The following is a 22624-nucleotide window of genomic DNA, read 5'->3' as shown; positions in this document are numbered from 1 at the left end:
ACCACAATGAATAATTTGATCTATTATTAAATTTGTTTATGCGAAGACAATTCTATGCATAAAATAACTTTAGTAAATAATTATTATTTTATTGAAAATTGGTTGAAAAAATTGCGCACTGCTTTTTAAAGAGTTGCCATTATCGGTATTTAAGGAGCTGTTCGATATGAGTTCCTTTAGAGTTATTGCTCACAATGCGACTCGAACAATTGTTCTTAACAGGGACTGAAATAAATTTTTTTTTGGATATCTGTATTTTTTTACATGACTAGGAGACTAATAGGCACCAATGCCGATGATAACTTTGCAATAATGTTTCTTGGAATAAATAGTTTTTTCTACGAAAGTTAAAATTATTGACTTAAGATATATATGGATAGAATCATAGTTTACGTTACACGCTTGGCACGATTTTGAAAAATGTTGGCAACACCAAAATGATGCGTTTATACTTCAAATAGTCGTCAAATAGTTGCCAACAACGAATTGGCGTAAGCCTGGAAATGGCAAATGCATAAACGTATCATAAAAAAATGCATATAAACTATAAATGAATAAACATAACATGAAAAGATAAGCATAAATAACAATTCTCGCCAAACCTACCACTACAGATTGCAAACTTCATCGACTTCCCAAATACCGTCAAATCCACTGTGTGACATATACTACGATTATACTAGGATTAATATATGTACTAAAAAGAACTTTGCTTGCTTACGCTTTTCCCCCGACTTGACACGTGAATAACACTTGACTGGTGATTCTATTCAGATCTATTAATGAACATAAAATAATTTTGCTTAGCAATCATTCTTAAAAAAAATTAATGTTGAAGACTTAATGAGTGTTTACCATAGTTAACCATTTCGTTTAATATTTTCGTACCAAAGTTTATTTTCGCTTACCAAACTGGCTGATATATTAAACGCAATTCGTGCATTTCATCACATTGTGCAATTAGCTTATCGATTCTCTTAATCATAAGATGATTTTCTTTCACTTTAATTTATAATGCTATATTAATGTAATTTGCACCAAAAAAAGTAGCTGTAAAAATAATAGCTGTTAATAAATTTAGACACCAATTTAACTAATTAAACTAAGACACCAAGTAACTAAATTTAGAAGACAATCAAAATTAAAAGAGTTACAATAGTAGAGTAAAATGAGAAAAATAAATATTACAGATAAATATACCTTTCAATCAAGGATACAAAAATATTTAATAGGATATTATATTTAAAATATTTTACGAAATTATTTTATATACAACTAAAAGTATATAGAAATTAATATGGGAAAACTGGATTCTTCCATGTGATTTTCCTGTTACTAAACATTTAAAACCGACAGCAATAGAAAACTGTATTAGACCATTCTGTTTTTATGTTATGTAGAGATTTCTAAATCGTATTTGCAAAAGTTCAATTGTCAATAATTTCTGATTTAATAACGCTCCTATTTCTGATTGGTTGGTTGATGCAATTGAAGGGTACGATTTTCATATTAATTTTATTAGATTGCAACACTATCATAAAATTTTTATGCATAATTAGACATTTTTTAAAAAATATTGGTCATGATTTAGGTATTTAGACTACTAATTTAATCATTTTTATATCAAACATGCAACTAAAAAAAACGTCTCTTTAATCTCCAACTTTGGCACAGATGCACCTAAACTTCTCCTCCTTACACAAAACTTACAGAAAATATTTATTCTCTGAACCCAATATATCTTTTTGAGAATAAGCAAAACCTTATCTAAAACTAACCAGGTACATTAACTAAGATATAGTTGAGGACCATAACGATCCTAGTTTTTGTTCCAACAAGACTTTAACTATTCTTTGGACTGAGGAGGGGAAAATAAAAGTGACGGAGCGTGGAATTTTACGAACTTACATTCCACCGAGATCTTGTCTTAATCTCGCCCCAGGGAGCATCTAAAACATTCTAGAATAGACCCATAGCTACCTTGTTCTAGGTCACAATAAGGGTCGGAGTGAATGGCAGTTGTCTTTCTGCATTAAGTCCTAGAGTAAAGGCACTTCAATTTCAGTTAATCTAAAAAGAGAAGCAACTCTGAAGCTCTTGGAATATTTATGTTTTGTTATGGGGCAGTTTAGGGAATGTTTTCTTGGCGACATGGATTGAAGTTTATGTGGTCATCAAATAAAGATTATTAGTACATAAAACTTCATGTGGGAACTGCAGCTGAACAACATGCAACAAGAGTTAGATTATAAATTGCTTTGGCATTTCGTGAAATGTTTTTATCGTGAGCTTTTAGGTGGACTTTTAATACGTGTATTACGGTAAACATTCACTAAATGTAAATTGCTATATAATTAATGTTTAATCAATCATGATATCGAATTGTGATATGTTTAAAAACAAAATGATGTTTACAAGATAGAGAAAAGATCATTAATAAGTTCATACTTCATACTTCAATAAAAGTCATAAGTCATACTTCAATAAAAACTATAGGCTGTTTAAAATGAAAATTATATGCTGTTTCAAAATTTACAAAAGTAGTAATTCTGATAAAAAAACATGTTCTAATTTAAATAAAAAAATTTTATTAATCATGAAGCATACAGTATAGGGTTATGTATAAAAATTGAAAATCGGATAAATGATCTCTGTGGTTTTGCTAGCTCATGCACTCTTTTGCCACAATTTTCATTACCAGTTTAACTAAATGTGATTATAGTTCGTAGATTCATAATTTAGTTTTCTCTTCAATTTATTGGTAAAAAAAATATTTTGCGACGTTAATTGCATCATCTGAGAAGCCAATTCGGGTTAAAAATACGGAAATTTTCATAACCAAGTAAGAATTCAACAGTACTCGAAATATTGCTCAATCAATTAAAATGTAAAGTTTTTCTTCGAGTTAAAAACATTACTCACGAGTACTTTTTGAGATGCTCCTTTTTTAGGAATTGCTATGACTGTGATCGTTTTAAATTAATTAGTGGATTTGTACATATAGCATTACTGACCTTTTGACCTTTACAGATACATCGTAATTTAGATGTAATAAAATGATAATTGTCTCAGAGAAATAAATAATATCGTGTAGGAAAAAGTTGATTTATTAATTATTGCAAATGGGCATAATTCAAAAATATGAAAATAATTAAGAAAAGAAATCCCTTGAAGGGATCAAGATAAAACATTCTCTTTCATCGAGAATTTTAGTTAGACTTCGTGGCAATATACTTGTTGAACCACCACTAGATGGCATTGTTAACTGTCAAAAGATTCTTGAAAAAGGCACATTTTTAATGTAGTTGTAGCAATAGCCATTGTCATGTATACTTCGTGTTAAAATATATACTTTTTTGTTATTACTTACCCCCTATGTCTGGTTATTTGAGTAGTTTTCTTTAACTTAAGAAAATGAAAATAAATCTTCGGTGTAATTATCAACCCGTTAGGAATTAATTTAAAGTCAAAAGAGAAAGCCTTTCATATTCAACGGTTGGGACTGGGATGCCCTAAAGGTCACCCCCAGTCACCAAAAATTGGAAATTGAAAGTGAATGAATTGTTACCAATGGTTGGTTAGGAGCATGGTAAGAGATCCAAGGTTGGTGATTTATCGAAAGATAGCATCGCCAAAAATAAAGCCAACCCCCCATAATCAATATCAGATTTGAAAATTGACGATCGCGAATAGGCAACAAGACTGTGAGAATTAGTAGAACCATGTAACTGAAGCATATTTATGGTAAGAAATTAAGAATAAATACTTATAAATATATTTATGTTTTCGATTAGGCTCGACAGCGAATTAATGAGTCTCCATTAGTATTGAAATAAAAAGTTAGCCGTTACATTGATAGATAAGTGTAAAATATTTAAAATTAGCTTTTTATAAATTTTCATAAAAATTAACTAATTGATTTAATTTAATTATAATTTGATAATGATTAAAAAATAAGTTTACTAAATGAAAGAAATTTTAAAAGCTAGGAAATATGTAATGGCATCACAAGAGTATACTGGAAAATTGTCACTTTTCAAATGTTGAGGATAAAGATGGTTGTTGTTTTGTTTTAGGTGTGGGTTCTGTATATTACGATAAAGGTTGATAAGCCCGTATTCTTTTCTTTTGAAACAAAAAATATTACTGAGCTGAAAACCAGAATGGGGGCAGGGGGTAATATAGAGGTCAGTTTATACGAGTCAACTCTAACGTAAAATCCCCCCGCCTAAAAAAATGCAAGTTTGTCACCATCTAAACTTAACTGATGATGATCATGGCTGTTAACTAAAGGTGCGATTCTATATAGTAGGTAGCAAAAGTTTTGAGTTGATAAGTTTATTTGTTCTAACTTTTACTGTAAGCAAAATTTTTCCGCAAGTAAATGATGTTAATTTGTAATTTGTAGTTTTAGTCTTTCTACATGGGTCGGACAACTGATAATAGGCTTCAAAGCTTTTAATAAAACACGAAACGAGAATTTGAAAAATTGAAATCAAACGATTAGAGGGGATTGAGTTTTTCAAAACTTCTTTTTTAAAAAAATAATCATCTAAAGGTAAGAAAATGTAAAAATCATCAGCAGTCCTAGTCGCTAGTTTGTAACATTTCTCATAGCCCCATGGTGAGGTCTGCCCATTTTTACACACGTGCCCGTCCTTACACCCTTCCTTCTAATATTTTTAGATAAATAGTACTTCTGTATTTAAATCATTTAAAATTTAATAATAAACTCGTTTTTAAGTAGCTCCGCGAATTTCATATCCGTTTTTAATTTTGAAAAAAATATATTTTTCATTTCAACTTAATCTGTGAATAATTCATTCGGAAAGAACGTCATCGATTATTGTACTTGTAACTTCAAAATGACTATAAACAACGGGAACGTACTTAAATTAGTACGTGACACCGCTTTCGGTTCATGTTGATGCTTCATCTTTTGAAGAATTTTCATCCACTTTGCTCTTCAAATATTCAATGTGACAACTAAAATCGGACTTAAATTGGCTATTCCATGTTCAAAATATTTTTAAACTTTAAAAGCGCATAATTGTCCAAAATAAACAGTTGCTTAAAATACTGCAATCTAAAAAAAGGCATTAGTTTTGACTTGTGTAATAAAATATTTGTTGAGAAACAGTACTTAAATTAATTAAAAATTCACAAACGAATACATCTTTTTAAGTAGCTCTGAACCTCTAACTTCGTTCTTAATTTTGGAATTAAAATATTTCCTAGCACAACCCAACCTGTGAATAATTCATTTGGAAAGAAGGTCATTAATTATTATACTTTTAACTTCAAAATGACCATCAACAACTGCTAAAATGGAACGTACTTTATTACTTCTCGTCGCTTTCGGTTTAGAAAGGAAAAGGCAGTTTAAAGTTTTCGGTGAATAAAATGAAAAGGAAAAAGAGAAATAATTCAGAAAGCTCTTTACGAGTGGCTTTCTTTCGTCAAAGTGAGTAATTGCTGTAGTTTGAAATGGGCAAAGATGCAATTATTAGTGTTTTCTGCAAACATATTTAGACGGAAAAGGAAAAGAAATAATAAAGAGGAAAAGAATTATTTATATCAGACATCTAAATTGAAAATTATTTCTATGTTACGTATAGTTTTGATCCTTTTTAACTATAATCTAACTAAAAGATTTTTTTTTCTACCCGTACATCCATTTTATGGCGTTAAATAGAACTGTTATTGTAGTAGTTGGAATGAAGAAAGATGCAATTACTAACACTCAAATCGAGAAACTGCTGTAGTTAAAAACTGATAAAAATGCAATTATTAGTATTTTTTAAAGCACATTTTAATGGGAAAAATGAAAAGAATTAATCAAGAGAAAAGATATTATTTATATCTGAAATCTAAATTGAAATTCATTTTTATAAATTTATTGCTTTAAGGAACACTTTTCACGGATTGAATTCGCTGGCTGATTACGAATTTCAAATTTAATAATTAAAAAAAAAAAAAAAAAATATTGAAGAAAGTTTACCATTATTGACGACTTCATAAATTAAAATTCATTATTGATGTTATGGACAAAAAATCTCGAATTGTTTTCAATTTCTAAGATTATATTAATAATTTAATAAGCAATAAAAAATATTGGGATATTTTACGGATTAAAAAATCTCAAATTTTGTCAGTAGCAGATTCGTAATTTGTAACTTTTCTTCGTAACATGCGAATGAATTTCATGATGTACATCCTTAATTAGTATTAAAACTGTTTTTAGTCTTAAGAAAGTAAAATTATTTTTATTAATTATTAAATGATTTCACTGTTCCAATACAGTTCTATATACACACAAATTTTAACTGTAAATGCTAAATTTTTAAAATTATTTTTTTGTAAAGAAGCACCCAGGTATGTAACCAATAAATGAAACCAATATTTAGATAGAGCTGGAACAATTAACCAACTTTAATCTATTAAAAAATTTTCAGTAATTGCTTACCTATTGCTAACACTGATTTAGGTCCAAATTTTCGAACAAACTTCTTAATCCAATTCGTATTTAAGTACCTAAAATTAGAAAAATTTAGTTATTATTTTACAACTTCAAACAAATGATATCGCAACAATACAATGCAATCTTACAACGAAAATTAATAGCAAACACTCTATGAAAGTTTTGTAAAATTAATGGAGTTTGCCGTTAATTTTTATGATCAGTCAGTGCCCGTAATTGTAACGCAGTTCAGTAAAATTAATAGAGTACACCGTCAATTTTTATGACTGTTATATAAGGTTTCTCAACTCAATTCCGTATGCAATAGACCTCTCTCCATGGGGTTTCAGAATCATACAACGGACACAAAGATCTTGGATTCGATGCCAGATAGCACCAAAGAACATCTCACTCGCACTCTCTGTACATTGAAAACGGAAAACGGGCTCGTAACTCTCTCACTCCGCGACAGATGGCAGCACTACGCTATTTTACCTGATACACTATTTCGCCTAGTTCGCTTTCATTCCAAAAACACATCACCTGAGTCTCAATGTCAACTCCTGTCCAACTTAGGCTTTTTTGAATGGTAAGTTTATTTCAGTGTAACAACTTTAAAAATCATTTAAAATCAAATACATTAAATCAATAATCAATTATAAAAGCTTTGATATTTATGTCACTTCAAATATGAAAACCCGGAAAATGCGACACAGCTATATTTTTTGTGAAATTCGTGTCTGGCTATATTCTTGCAAACTGTTATGCCCAAGGCGTGATTGTGTCATTGCCCACACCAATTATCAGCATCAATTTTAAAATATATGATAATTTATGGTTATAAAAAGAGGCTGCAAAATGTACCCTTCCGAGTTATCTTTCTGTAATGTATAATTTTCTGGAGTATCTTTAACACCAGCAAAGGGAAAAGTGACCTCACTACATCGGTATACATCTATAACACTATTGAACAGGTTTTTATTCATTTCTTTACTCTCCCTTCACTCATTTTGTAAAAATATTTAAAACTTTAGCGATAATTTGAATGAAATATTTAAATTCTATGTAAGTATCGTTTTAAAAAATTGTTGTTACTTTCATTTATGTAAACATTCATCTTACTGTCGGAGACATAGATTTCTAGTTTCGTAAGATACCTAATTCTCAATAACAAAACAAGTTGAAATAGTTTCTTGATCGTTATTTATTACCAAATAGAAACCATCAAGAACATAGCTTTCTAGCTCCCTCAAAATTCGAACTTTTGATATCAAAACAAGTTGCAATCGTTTCCTGATCGTCATTTTATTGCCAAATAGAAACTATCAAGAACATAGCTTTCTAGCTTCCTCATAACTTCAAAATCTGAATTTTCGATATCAAAACGAGTTGCATTTGTTTCCTGATCGTCATTTCATTACCAAATAGAAACAACTACAAAGAACATATTTTTCTAGCTGCATCAAAATCCGAATTTTCGATATCAAAACAAGTTGCAATCGTTTCCTGATCGTCATTTTATTACCAAATAGAAACCATCAAGAACATAGCTTTCTAGCTTCCTCAAAAGTTCAAAATCCGAATTTTCGATATCAAAACAAGTTGTATTCGTTTCCTGATCGTCATTTCATTACCAAATAGAAACAACTATAAAAAGCATATTTTTCTAGCTGCCTAAAAATCTGAATTTTCGATATCAAAACAAGTTGCAATCGTTTGCTGATCGTCATTTTATTACCAAATAGAAACCAGCAAGAACATAGCTTTCTAGCTTCCTCAAAAGTTCAAAATCCGAATTTTCGATATCAAAACAAGTTGCATTCGTTTCCTGATCGTCATTTCATTACCAAATAGAAACAACTATAAAAAGCATATTTTTCTAGCTGCCTTAAAATCTGAATTTTCGATATCAAAACAAGTTGAAATCGTTTCTTGATCGCCATTTTATCACCAATATTGTTAGTTGAAATTTCGACCACTTTCCAAATAACTCGAGATTGTTGACATTTTAATTGGAGTTATATGCCTGTGGTAAATACAAGTTAGAATTGCTTCTGAAACAGTCAAGCAAACAAAATCTGTTTTCATTGTTTTTTTTTCAATTAAAATTTAGACAACTTTCTGCTATTAAGAAAATGAAAGAGATAAATAAAGCTAAAGCGAAAAAGCAATTGAAATGAAATAAAAAAAGTACAAAAACACAATTTTTAATGTTTAAGCAAGTTCAACAACATTCGAATAAATATTTAAAAAAAAATAAATAAACAAATACAATCAGCGACAAATATTTAATTTACTAGCCTTCAACATTTATTCCGTTCCTCCAAAAACTGAAGTTTATTCAAGTAAATAAATTCATAAGTGGAATGCTTATAAAGAGAAATACCACGAAAAAAATGTTAAAATATTTTATGCTATCACGCCAAATAAACAAAATTGTATAAAACTTTATTTTTTTAAAATTTTATAGGGAAAATATCTCTTGTGCTTTTTTTTTCTTCATAAAATAATGAAAATTAACTAACGCGGAAAATCTATCTTTTATTCAGCCTCATTTTGTCACTTACTGAACTATGTTTAAAAGCGAAAGAAAACGCAGTTGGACTTAATTAAAATTATAATTAAACAATATATATTCTAGTTTTTTTTCTTCCTAAACTTCGGGAGCAAGAATTAGCTAAGTGAGGCTTTATTGCCAGATTCTAAACTGCTTTCTGGTATTAAATCAGTTAATAATGATTTAATCAATTATTCCTAACTTAACCGTAAATTTTTACGTTGTAACATAGGATAGTATAATGTTTTTCCTTTCAAATTAACTTATTTTGGTTAATTTTTTTTTAAGTGAAAGTTGATTTTGTTCAGGAAGATTCATATTTAAAAATTTTGAAATGGTGAGTCTTATGTACTTTAAAAATGGGAAATGCGTCCATATTCTAATCCACCATAAATCCTAATCCCCCATGTACCCTAATCCTGTGATAGACATTTCCAATTATGGAACACATACCTCACAAAATACATTATGTTTTAATAAGTGCAAAATATATGAAGATTAAACGTTTAGTGCGCGAAAAAAGAACCACACAGAATAACTTTTGATCTGATCATCGGATTTTTACATACTAGAAATCAATCTTAATGGTTCGAGAGGGTGACCTCAAATATGCTAATTAAATACTGCATACGATATTTTTGGTAACAAAATCAAATACAAAAACGTACTTTCTCAAAAAAAAACATATCTTTTTTCTCCGGATTCAGATTTTTGATCCCCAAAAAATAGGGAATAAACGCAATCTGGGAAATATGGTCCCAATAGTTTGACCAAAAGAGCGGTCCAAAATTTAGACCCCTTTATGCTAATTTTACTTTTTGAGAATTTAAATTTTGAAGTGAGTTGAAATATTTTTGTACATAATTATGAAATTCCAAAAAATTCATTTATTCAAGCAAAAAATAACTTCCAGTGAAATATTTAGTATTTTTTATTTTAACAATAATAATCGAAAAAATTTTGAGTTGTAAGGTATACAATTTTTAACATCATTTCTTTTTAATTTTCTTTGGCAAAATACAAAATTTAAGCGATATCAGTCGAATAATTCCTGAGCAATCGAATTTTAAAAAATTCGTGATTCTGAAATCCCCTATATTATGGGGGACAAAAATTCGAATTAGTTGAAAAAGAGGTATATTTATTCAACGGGAGTACGTGTTTGTGCCCACTTTCGCAATTTAAAATATCGACTGCACTAATTAATTAGCATATTTGAGGTCCCCTTCTTGACTATTACGATTGAGACCTAGTACGAGAAGATCCGATTATTAGATCAAAAATTATCCAGGGTGTACCGTTCATTTTCTTGAGTCCATTACTTACAGCTGTAAATATTAAGGCAACAAAAAATTTCTAATATTATTTCAAAAAGCATCAAACGAATGGTTTAAATTATTCTGCACAGTTCTACATTATTCGCAATAATTAATACGCAAAATGTAAAAAAATGTTCCAAAATTTAAAAATTTTGACTTTTTATTTCACATTGTTCTTTATTAATATACTTCCAGATGAGTTTTTATTGGAATGACAAAACTCTTACGATTTACCATACATCAAAGATCATATTTTGTGTGTAGTTATTCTATTTTTACGGTAAAAACAAACATTAATTAATAAAACTATTATAAAAAAATATTTTTTCGGAAAAAGTATTCATATTAGCATGAAGTATCGCTCATAAAAGTATAATATTTCTTTATAAGTACAAAAAAAAGTATAAAAACTCTAGCGAAATACAACTAAAACCGTTGCGCAATTACATCTTTTGTTTCAAAATGGTCCTTAATAATATATCCCCAATTAAGCGTTTAATAAAATGACAAAATTCTTAACATATATCATACATCAAAGATTCTGTGTGGGAGTATTTATTCGATTTTCAAGGTAAAAACAAACATTAATTAATAAAATTATTAAACAATATTTTTGAGAAAAGTCGTCATTAACATAAAATATCACACATAAAAAATATAATATTTCTTTATAAATACGGAAAAAATAAGAAAGAAAAATGCATCAGCAATTTTAGCTCAAAATAATGAATAGAATGAACTTCATTGAATAGTTTTGTTTTGGTTTTGGTAGAATGGGTTTTATTTATTCAAATTTTACTTTTTGACAAATGTTTCTGATTTTAAAGATAAGTCGCTATATAGAATGTTACGAGATAATTACGATAATAGTAAACTCAAAAACTTAATAACATGAAGAAAAAAAATCAGTAAAAAACGAAACTAAATTTGACAGCTTGAAGCATGCGAAAAATGTAAACAAGGGAACGTGGTTGAAACAAGTCCAAGGAAATTTTATGTAAGATAGTAGAAAATTAATTTGAAAAGAAAAAAAACAAAATCAGTTTTATATGATGCTGCATATATGATGCACATTGATAAACCTTAGAATTAATGCATAAAGTAATGCTTTAAAAATAAATTTCTGTTAATTAAATTATACATGATAGAAAATAGCTTTTTGCCATTATAACTGAAATTTCAAAAAAATAACAATATGTAATTTTATTAACTTTTTGTTTTCATTTCGAACATAATTATAACTCAACAATGTAATTTTATTCACTTTTCATTTATATTTTTTTGTAAAAAAGTTGCTTTAGTTTTGCTTAATTTTGCTAAAGCTGTTAAAAAAAATTTCGTTAAAAAAATCTCATTATTTTAATTAGTTTAAATAAGCAACTTAAGTTAAAGCTAAAAATTTTGTGACTTCTAACTTTTCTTTAATTTCTGTATTATTATATTTATTTCAGATGTGTTTAATTTATTTATGATCACTTAAAAAATTTCAATCTAAATATGTATTTTTAACGTTCTTTATTTTTTTTAAACATAACATTGACACATTGTAGATTTTACAATGCGTTATATGAAGAACCACGTACATAATTGCAAAGTTCTATGTTTCGAATAATCAAAACATGTTTTTTCTTCCTTAAAATTAGATAAAGTTGTTATTCATGAGCAATTTATATGCAAAAATATAGGAATTTATTATCTTTAAAAGTTCTTATAAACTGTAAAAAATGTTACAAATTATTTTGTCCCAAACTTAAGAATTGGTATATTATTCATCCCACGCTTTTGCAAATTTAAAATTCGACATAAAGTGAATTAATTTTATTTTGACTAGAAATCTTAATTGTCAAATCCCTTTCGCATTCAAAACGGTGGATAAAAACGAAAATTACCATAAATTTGTGGCATTGGCGATGAGCCAAGATGGCGGCTTGCCAACGAAAGCTTCCTCTTCATATCGTCTGCGAATAAAATATCGTTTGGTTTGGATGTGATCTTTTTTCTTTAATGTTTTATCACTATCGCCCGATGTTTCGGTTAAAGTGGTGAGCTCTGTAAAATAAATATTAAAGTAGCTCATGGTTGAATAGGAAAAAAAAAGTAAATGCTTTTCAGTGAAAAGAAGATGAATCCACCGAGACTCTTCGAACCTATATCACCTGTAAATAGAAGTTATGTACTTTGAGGTCGATCTGTTACTCGAATACATCAGGTTTTGCGGGTCTTAAATATTTTCTCAGTTTCGGTTTTTTTAAGAATAACGAAGTAGTTATTGTTCTTATCCATTAAAACGTAAAAGCGTTATTACATTGTTTCAGTTTATTGTGTTTTTTACTTCTTTAATATTTACTGAGTATTCTCTGTGGGGATGAAATAAAACGCTTTTTAATGTCTTTTCGTTTCATATATCTCATTTTAAGGAGAATTGGAAAGTTTTTTTGTTATTTTTTTGTTTTGAAATCACTGATTGTTTAACCTCAAATGTTTTTATTGCGATGTTTAAAAGGTTTCAAGGGAAATAGTTTTGGAAATTTTATAAATGATTTATAACAATTGAAGCACCAAGAAAAATTAAAAAAATAAAAAATAAAAATTTAATTTATCAAAATTTATATGTGGAATATGAGCTGACATTGAAAAATTCATTGTTTTTAATGGATTATTTACCGCTTTCAGGACAAAGAAATTAACATATAAATTAATTTAGTTATTCTTGAAAACGGTTCAGAATGTATCATGTTATCAGTATAAATAAAAGAATAAAAAGACCCCACAAAATACACTACAGGGAGAAACGAGTAACTGGCAAAAAGAAGTACTCGAGAAGTATTCAGAAATGGAAGTGTTGTAGTTGTTTTATTTAGACGTACTAGAGCTACACAATGAGCTATTGGCGATGGTCTGGGAAACAACCCCGGGATGATCCAAAGATATACCATCACAATTTCGGTCCTATGTCAAAGGTAAGTCTCCCCGATATTTGGTACCCCAACGAGATATTCCGTTTGGTAGCCGAGCACTTTACGGCAGAGTAGTTTAACGAGGACGGATACCGCACACGCTCAATTCCTTCTCAAACTGATCAAAGTGGTCACCCACCCGCACACTGACTGCATCCAGGGATGCTTGAATAACTAGGAAGAGTGTCCTACCATCAGTTTTTGACAGAAATGGAAGAAAAAGAAATTGTTGTTGTTGTAGTTCATTTACGTCGCACTAGAGCTGCACAATGGGCTATTGGCGACGGTCTGGGGAACATCCCTGAGGATGATCCGAAAACATGCCATCTCAATTTTGATCCTCTGCAGAGGGGATGACGCATCCGCTTCGGTAGCCCGACGACCTGCACGCGAAGTCGAGCACTTTACGGTAGAACAGTTTAACGAGGACCAATTCCGCACACCATCGGTGCCTACGCAGACTGATCCAAGTGGTCACCCACCCGCACACTGACCACAGCCAGTTATGCAAAAAGAAATTGAGGAAACAATACTCGGGATATACAAGAATACACTTTTTACATTTTACATTACATTTACATTAGATGTACGCTTTTTCATGTTTTAAAATAATATCACATTTCAAAAGAGTTAATGAACTGTAAGATGGTATAATGAATGAAACCTAATTAACTAAATCTTAAAAATTTAAATTTAACGATAATTAAAACCTGCAGCTAGAAGAATACTACCAATTTTGAATTATGTGTATATGAGATAGATATATGACAAAAGTACAAATCATAAATGCGTACGTAATTAATTAAATATGTGTTTAAATGTAGATATTTCAAGTAGTATTTCCTTCTTTTTTATCGTTAACTATAGCAGCACCTTGTTGTTTAAGTGATTTGTCTAAGTAGTATAGCCAGAAATGCCGGTAAAATATACTTGTGATAATAATTTTTTGATCAACAAAGCGAGGCAATTTTACAAATACCTTTAAGGCTATGGAAAAATCACTGTTCAAGATAAAAACAGGTTAAATCCCAATAGCTTTGATGTGAAAGTGAAGGCATTTAGGCCATTGAGTAGTCTCAAATCCTATCAAATCCATCTCACGTCATCGGTATCAACATTTATCGAAAAGCGGATTCTATAGGCCATTTACAAAATGCTAGAAACTTCCCGACAATAATGTCGAAAAATAGCCCCGTTTATCTTTATTTTATTTCTCATAGATAAAAATAAAGCAAAAACCTTAGATAAATAGATAAATCAGGAGTAAAGGCCGAAATGTATTTACGAAACGATGCGTAAAATTATAATGCTATTTTATTATTTTATAACTGTTGTTGAACAGTTGATCCAATGTTTGGGTTTACGACTACTAATGTTCAATTCCGTAGACTTGTAATTTTGAACCCAATCCAAAAGACAAGCAAATTCCTGTATCATGTATTCGGAGAAATTTGCCTTCATAGAGGACTTTTTGACCATGATTCATGATCTGATCCATGACCATGATCCATGACAATCCATGATCTGTCTACCACTGAGGATATTTTAAGTAAGCATGCGAGTTGGGTACGGAATTCGTATCGAAAAGCCATCTCTGGGATTCCAACACGGTTCACCTCATTGGAAAGAGAATGCTCTATCTCCTGAGCCACCACGGAAATTTAGATTTTAAAGCTGTTATTGGTCTGGAAGTTTTTGTATTTACGGGAATTCAACAGGAAGCCAGAAAATGCATTTCACGCATTTACCAATGATGTTAAATGAAGCTGTTACGTTGATTTTAAAGTCATTATTGGTCCAAAAAGTTTGCTAAAAGATTCATGAAGCGAAGGATCAGGTTCATCGTTTCTTTCGCTAAACCACTAATGTAGAGGCTAGCTCTGTTTTTCAGGGCTCAATATTTTGAGACCATGGTAAGAACTTCACGTAGTTTTGAACCTGGTCAGAACAGAGCTAGAGCCAGAACAGCGCTTCAACTGATACCCCTCTCCCAAAACTTCCACATTATAGTCAATGAGAAACTTTCAGCCATGACCTTGCTGCATATACGCGCCGGTTGTTTCGTAGGCTCAGGATCGAACTCACTACTTCCTGCTCTCTATCATTGGTTTCAGCGACTTCTTAACTGACTGCACTATTAAAGCGTTTTATTGTAGAGGACAAGCCTTTCAGAACATAAAAGATACTCATCATACAAACTATGACGTATTATCTTTTATTACCATGGATAAATAAGTAAAGATTACTTTATCAATTGTGTTTGATACAATTTTATCATTTAATATAATTGTCATTTAATACTACAATCGTTTTTAAAAGGACAATTGTGTAAGGATAATTTTTAAGGAAAATCAGTCACTTTAATAAGGACGAATAACTTATTTAAACTATCTATTATAACTGCACAGGATATGCATCTATCATAGAGACAGATTATTATCGTAATAAAATCCGTTACATAAGACAACAAATATAAAAAATTCTATAATAATAACAAAATTTAAATTGTAATAATATCGTTTCCTTAGAAAAATAATACTCATTATATACTATGTCTGATTTAAGTTTTGACAAATAGCAAAAACCACAATTTTTTTCAACCTAGGAATAAATTCTCAATTTTCTTTCAATTTGTTCTTTCCAAAATCTAGGTTCTCAATAAATTTCCACCACTCAGTCACCTGCCCGTCAAGGTTAAAGCGTAAGACAGAATTTATCACAACTAAAAACCCAAAGAAATTACCTTAATGTAGCATAAAACGATTTGCCCCGAACATTCCCAGACCTAACGTTTATTTTCCCGCCTCGAACATTCAAATCTGCATGAGAATCCCATTCGTCAAGCAAAAGGGCATTAACATTACTCGACAATATTTTAAGGCTTAGGAGGGGGGTTTGCCCCGAATTTTCATTAATATCGAAGAAAACACCCCTTTCTTTAAGAAAACGAGCACTTAACTCTGTTACTTACTCCCTAAGTTAAGACTCACAAGTTGGCGATGGAATTTTCACTTATTGCAGCCGAAACTGCTCAAAGGAATGACTAATTATACGAATTCCCCAATCAGGGATTCCAGGAAAGGAAGAAGAATTAGGGGGGAAGGGGGATTGTGATTCGTGGAGGGGGTGGAAAACTAGAAAGGCAGTTAATTACGAGCCTTCCGAAGGTAAAGTATCAGATTTGGGGCCATCATTTAAAACGATATCTTGACATTGCAGGCGGGCTAGTATAAGTTATTATGATAGGATATCGGTCGAATTAACGTTCTCAAACATATTAGAATCTTTTCCTTCTAACTGATCGCCATTTTGAAAGTTACTTAGATAAATTCTAAATTGAAAAGGAGGCTTCTTTTTGAATAAAATTGTATTTTTTAACACTTTTATTTTATAAATTGGTTTACTTAATTATTCAAAGGATGAAACCTGAACGAAAATAAAGGTTTTCATTTAGGCCATTAAAAAGAGCTTTTGATGTTTAACTTTCGACCCATATTTATTGTGCTTTTAAAACAATGTAATTGTTTTAAATTTTTAAGAGCAGGTTTGTTTTAACGATTTAGTGAGACTTTTAGCTGTAAGTTCTTGTTTCATGTTTTAGATAAATATATGTAATCCCAACCATCTAATTTAATTATGCTGAACGCCTCGGAATCCTTACTTAATTACGATTTTATTCAAATACCTTGTAGACTGTAAAATGAGTTTTGTTATGTCTGGAATTTTGATTTCCTGATATTTAAAATTACACGTAACTATAAAATTTAAAAAAAATTGCAACTTTTATCTAATTAAATTTAAGCTAATATTTCAATAATCCTGTTAAATTGTATAATCTAAAAGTGCTTAATAGTATAATGATATTTTACAAACAGCAGCCCCTCTATCAATTTCAGAACTGATTTTGCAACTTTAATTTGTTAGATGAAGGAAGTTTTCATCAAGTTCTCAACGATGATTATGACCAGAAAAGGATCGCATCTAATTTCTAAATAATAAATAGTTTCTCTAAAAAAAAGTTACCATGATTTGACTAAGCTCTGAGATGAGACTAAACCAGTTGTTATAACTCAGTTAATATGAATCATAGGAATCGAACTCTCTAGCTGTATTTGTCTAAGGTATGAAGAAGTTTCACAATTTTAATGATTTAAAATAAACACCTGCAGTTTTCCATAACAACGTACATTAGGGAGCAGAAAATATATAGCTATATAACTGTGTAGAATTCAATATATCTATACGATTAGTGAAGGTATTAGATCGATTGCTAATGCTACAAAACTGCTGTTGCTGATAAAGCATAATAATTGTAAAACGGTTAATAAGATTAGACACCAATTAAAATTAACTTATCTTAAAATGTAAGGTAGAATTACATTATTCTAACAATAATAATAACAATAATAAAAATCATCCTCTAAACTCTTAATTTAAAAAACAAACAAAATCAAAAACGTAATAATAACAGTACAGGTAAATATAACAGGGGTGCGAAAATATTTATGGGAAAACAATACTTTTATGACTTATACCAATTTTATGCTGATGACAACCAAACTAATAAGAATATTAATGTGGGAAAACTGGATCCTGCTATGTGATTTTTCGGCCGATAAAAATACACAGACAACAATGGAAAACTGCGAAATAAATTTTTATTTATAGTAAGAAATATAATGTAAGCTCTCAGATTATACATCTAGGACTCTCACAGAGTCCTTGTTCCAGTTGCCATTGGCCTTTTGCGCTATGTGGACATAGGACAAAAGGCTGTTGAACATATTTTTGTGAGTGTCTGATAAAAATGATCATTCAAATAATCATCCCGATACAAAATCCTGTTTTTCTGTTAAGTTTGAAACATTTTCTATAGTTTTCTAAGAAAAATTTGAAACCCAATGTGCACATTTGAATGTATTAATAACTTGTAAAAATTTCATTTTAAACGCATACTTATCAAATGCAATTTTTTTTATATATGTCTAAAAATTTAATTGAGAATTAGGTTCAAAAAAAATTTTTTTTTACTAAAATTCTTAGACATCTACGCAAATGACAAAAATAATTGTTCCCTTAGAATTTATACTATCTCCTTGAACCGAAAGTCGGATGAATGTTTTCTTATCAAAGCTTAATACTTTAACTCTAATGGATAAAAAGGATCTTTATGTATTAAAAATTTTAAGAAATTTATACTATATGTTATATATTATATGTTATATGTTATATATTGTAGTTTCTGATCATATTACCGAACAGCCAACTTTAAGGAAACTATTTTTAAACTCAGAAACTAATTGCAAAACTTTTTTTTGAGGTTACTAAGATGAACTATCTGAAGTCCAACTCAATATAAAAACACATCTAATCTTTCTAAGAGCCAAACTGCTGATCTGTTTGGAAATTCTATGATACCAATGAGTAGGGTTTCCAGAATGTTCTGGGGAGTGTGTTAGAGTCGAGAAAAAAGTGATCTAGACTCGAGAGAAGAAAGATAAAAAACAGGAAAAAAAGGAATCCTTTCCTCGAATCAGCGGAATGGCTCCCGGAGTTGTAACTCTTGTACCACTTCTTTCTTTCGACGTTTGAACATTTGTCTCCCTTTGTAAGAAAGAGAATTTTTACACTTTCTTCCACAGCAGATTCTTCTTTTTTTTTATTTGGAGGAAAAAAGTGAATTTTCCTGTAAAGATTATGAGCTTTTTCTTTCAGAATTGAAAAAAAAATAAGGAGATTGAATAGAAATTTTATGTATTATTATTCTCTGGAGAGAATACTTTTTGAGTGAAGCTATGTTTACTGCTTGTGAAGCTGTGATATTTTTTCTCACTATCATTAGAAATCTAGTAATTCTTTTACAATGATCTTTAATATAAACATTTAGATGCCGTTGCAGAACTTAAAGAACTTAAAGAATACTTTTTTGAGTTTACTGTTTGTTATACTGTGATATTTTTATCATTCATTAGAAAACTAGTAATTCTTTTACAATGATCTTAAATTTAAGCATTCAGATACCATTAAATAACTTTGAGAACAATTTTTTTCACAATCATTAGAAATCTAGTAATTTTTTTACAATGATCTTAAATCTAAGCATTCAGATACCATTAAATAACTTAGAGAAAAAAATTTTCAGTTTACTGCTTGTGATGCTGTGATATTTTTTCACAATCATTGAAAATCCAGTAATTCTTTTGCAATGATCTTAAATATAAATATTTATATACGGTTCCAGAACTTAGAGAATACTTTTTTGAGTTTATTGCTTCTGATGCTGTGATATTTTTCACCCAATCATTAGAAAACTTGTATTTATTTTACAATGATCTTAAATATAAATATTTTACCATTCCATAATTTAATGATGTAAGTATTATACTTTATCTTTGTTCATAAATAATTTTCAGAAATTCATTTTGTTGAAAAGAAATGTACTTCTCATTTTTTTTATAAGAGCAGAAGCAGGTTTGATGATCTCAAAATTATTTGTTTCAACCAGTTCACTTTTGAAACATGATATTTAAACTACAATTTAAACCAACATATATATAAAACCCAGATTTTAGTTTTAACAAATCCTCATACTTTAGTTTCATAGCGCTCTAAAACAGTCAGAATTCTTGTTCTTCGTTCGATTGTTCTAGATATATGACAAATCTTGTATGATAATCTTGTATGCACATGCAAATATCAAAAGAATGGGGTGTGCTGTTTTTCTAACCAAAGAAGCAAGAGTTCATAGTTAACCTGTACCACCATCTTACTTGTTGATGCAAATGCAGTTGCCCGATATAGACATTTGCTCAATTTTTTTTAAATATAACTCAAAGACTTCGGCTGCGCCAGAATCAAAAGACCCACAACAGCAAGATCCACTATAAACTCACCATTATGTGTGCATAAAGATCCATCCTGATGAAGCAAGATCTCACAGTGCAAAAACTGCTCTGAAATCCGATCGCTCACATCAAAACATATATTTAAATGCCCTTCAAGTGCTCAGTTTCAACTCAAGAGTACTAAAGCTCGGTATAATACACAAGGCGGAGCTCTAAACTGTTTCGGTTCGCCTCGTAAGTAAGGTAATCTTCATACCGAAGAAAGTAGGTTTAGCAGGTTCTATTGCGCAACAAGTTCTGCTTTATGCACGTTTCAGAAAAGAGAAAAACACTTCTCACGCTTCAGAACCAGATTTTGTTTATATTCAGGGTAAAAATGAGAACTTTCTATGAGGAAAATACTTACCTTTTAGATTTAACCTCGGTTAACAGTTAACTTAGCTGCGTCAAAAAATATAAATTTAACCCAATAACCTATTCTACTCATAGATCCATTACAAGAGGTCTTCTATAGCTAGGACTTTCCGTAATCGGCCGCCGTAATTGCTGCAACTTTCGGTGGAGTAATGTTTTTGTTACGTAACGATTAACTTAGCCAACAGTTAACTTAGCTACACGTCACGAAATGAAATTTAATCAATAGCCCATTTCTACTCATGGACCCATTACAAGAAGTCTTCTATATCTAGGTCGCTCTGTAATCAGCAGCAGCAATTGTTGCTACTTTCAGTGTTTTTGTTACGTCACGATTAACTTAGTCAACAGTTAACTTAGCTACGTCACTAAATGAAAATTTTACCGATAGTCCATTCCACTCATAAACCCATAACAAGAGATCTGCTATAGATAGGACGTTCAGTAATCGGTAGCCGCAGTTGTTACCATTTTGGGTTTTGTAGCGTTTTCGTATATAATTTTTTCTGCTATATTCATGACCAGACTACAATGACAGATATAGGATAATTTAATTATGAGGAGATTGTAAACTTTAAGTAACCTACAAGGATAATGATTGAAAATCAATTTTTATCTTTTTACTTTTATATAATTGTATACATATTACATATTTACGACGAATGCTACAAAAAGCGTTGTTCAAAGTTATGACTAAATGCCTGAAGGGTCTCATTGAATCGAAGCATAAGGAATGCCGCACCTTCTCTGACATACTTAGACGTATCTAGAAGAGAGTTTGCTGCCATTATATTCTAGCAAAATATCTGATCATCCCCTTTCGTAGCATTGGTCGTAAATGTGTAACATGCGTATAAATATATTAAAATTAAAATGATTTACATCCCAAGTTTCTATGTAGTTTTTCATTCTTTTTGTATGTCTGATTGCGGAAGCTAGTAGAAAAGTGAGATGAAGTACCCGGAAAATAAGGCTACCTCCGTAATGATGTAGTGGGTAGTGCCTGAAGAGGTGAGACTACAATGAAGATGAGGAAAGAAGATGTTGAAATTCTCCATGTGCCGGAAAGCCGAAGGTAACCAGTTGGAAAAAGCGATTCGCAGTAATCCGACTTCATTTATGTGTATGCCCGATTCTCCCTTTTATTTTGACTGTGATTTTTGAATCACTTTGAGTATGTCCCCAAAACTTAATTGTTTTGTCCTTACCTTAGTGTTCACAATCCTGCATTAAAATATGCAGCTTAAAAAAGAACTTTATAAGTTTGTCGACTAATGTTTGTTGGCAAATGCAAAAAAAAAATTCTACTGAAGAAATACTTGAAGTCTGATATTGAATACATTTCTTATTTTTAAAAATTTAAGAACTTGAGAAGATAAGTTTGTATAGTTAAATGAAACTAAAATAAATCGTTTTTTGTGATGTAACATAGAACTTTTAAGCACGAAGCTTTTCATTCGTCAACGAACCCAGCCAGCGTGAAATGGAATACTCAGTAGGATATCAGCCATGTGCTTTGATACTAATTTGAATGAATGGTTACAAAGGTTTAGAAATTACTTAGCTTCACTCTAATGTTTAAACTGTTATATTTATAATAAAAATACAAAGTATACTTAACTGCATGCGTTTCAATAAAATACTATAATTAAATACATTTGTATGTAAACCCCATGTAACAGTAAGCGCAAACTCAAATTTCTAAATTTTGCGTTGTTTAGAGAATATGTTAACTGGTCAGTAAATGATTGATTTTAGATCCACGAGTTTAAACGATGCACCGGCATCTATAATGCATCATTTAGTAATTTATCCTTAATATATTTCGATCAAGAAAAATCTGTAATTCAAGAAAATTTCAATGTTTATTATTTTAATACTGTTTCTTTTAAAGGAAATATTTCGTTACGTTTATTTCAAATTTAATCCATATTTATTTTTTCAAATAAAAGTATATTATATATATATATATATATATATATATATAGATAGATAGATAGATAGATAGATAGATAGATNTATATATATATATATATATATATACATCCTGTCCTAAGCAGTGACCCCTCATT

At 30.0% G+C, this 22624-nt stretch overlaps 1 protein-coding gene across 1 annotated transcript in view; it reads right to left on the bottom strand.

Annotated features, from left to right (window-relative positions):
• Nucleotides 1-22624, bottom strand: part of LOC107437287 (tyrosine-protein phosphatase Lar) — a 753777-nt gene that overhangs the window by 662668 nt on the left and 68485 nt on the right. Inside the window, exon 2 of the mRNA XM_071177245.1 lies at nt 6467-6534. The gene's annotated coding sequence lies outside the window, so the exon portion shown is untranslated. The remainder of the gene's footprint in view (nt 1-6466; nt 6535-22624) is intronic.

The sequence above is a fragment of the Parasteatoda tepidariorum genome, chromosome 1 (assembly GCF_043381705.1).
Source record: "Parasteatoda tepidariorum isolate YZ-2023 chromosome 1, CAS_Ptep_4.0, whole genome shotgun sequence".
Taxonomy (NCBI): Eukaryota; Metazoa; Arthropoda; class Arachnida; order Araneae; family Theridiidae; genus Parasteatoda; species Parasteatoda tepidariorum.
This window is presented reverse-complemented; position numbering and strand designations above follow the sequence as displayed.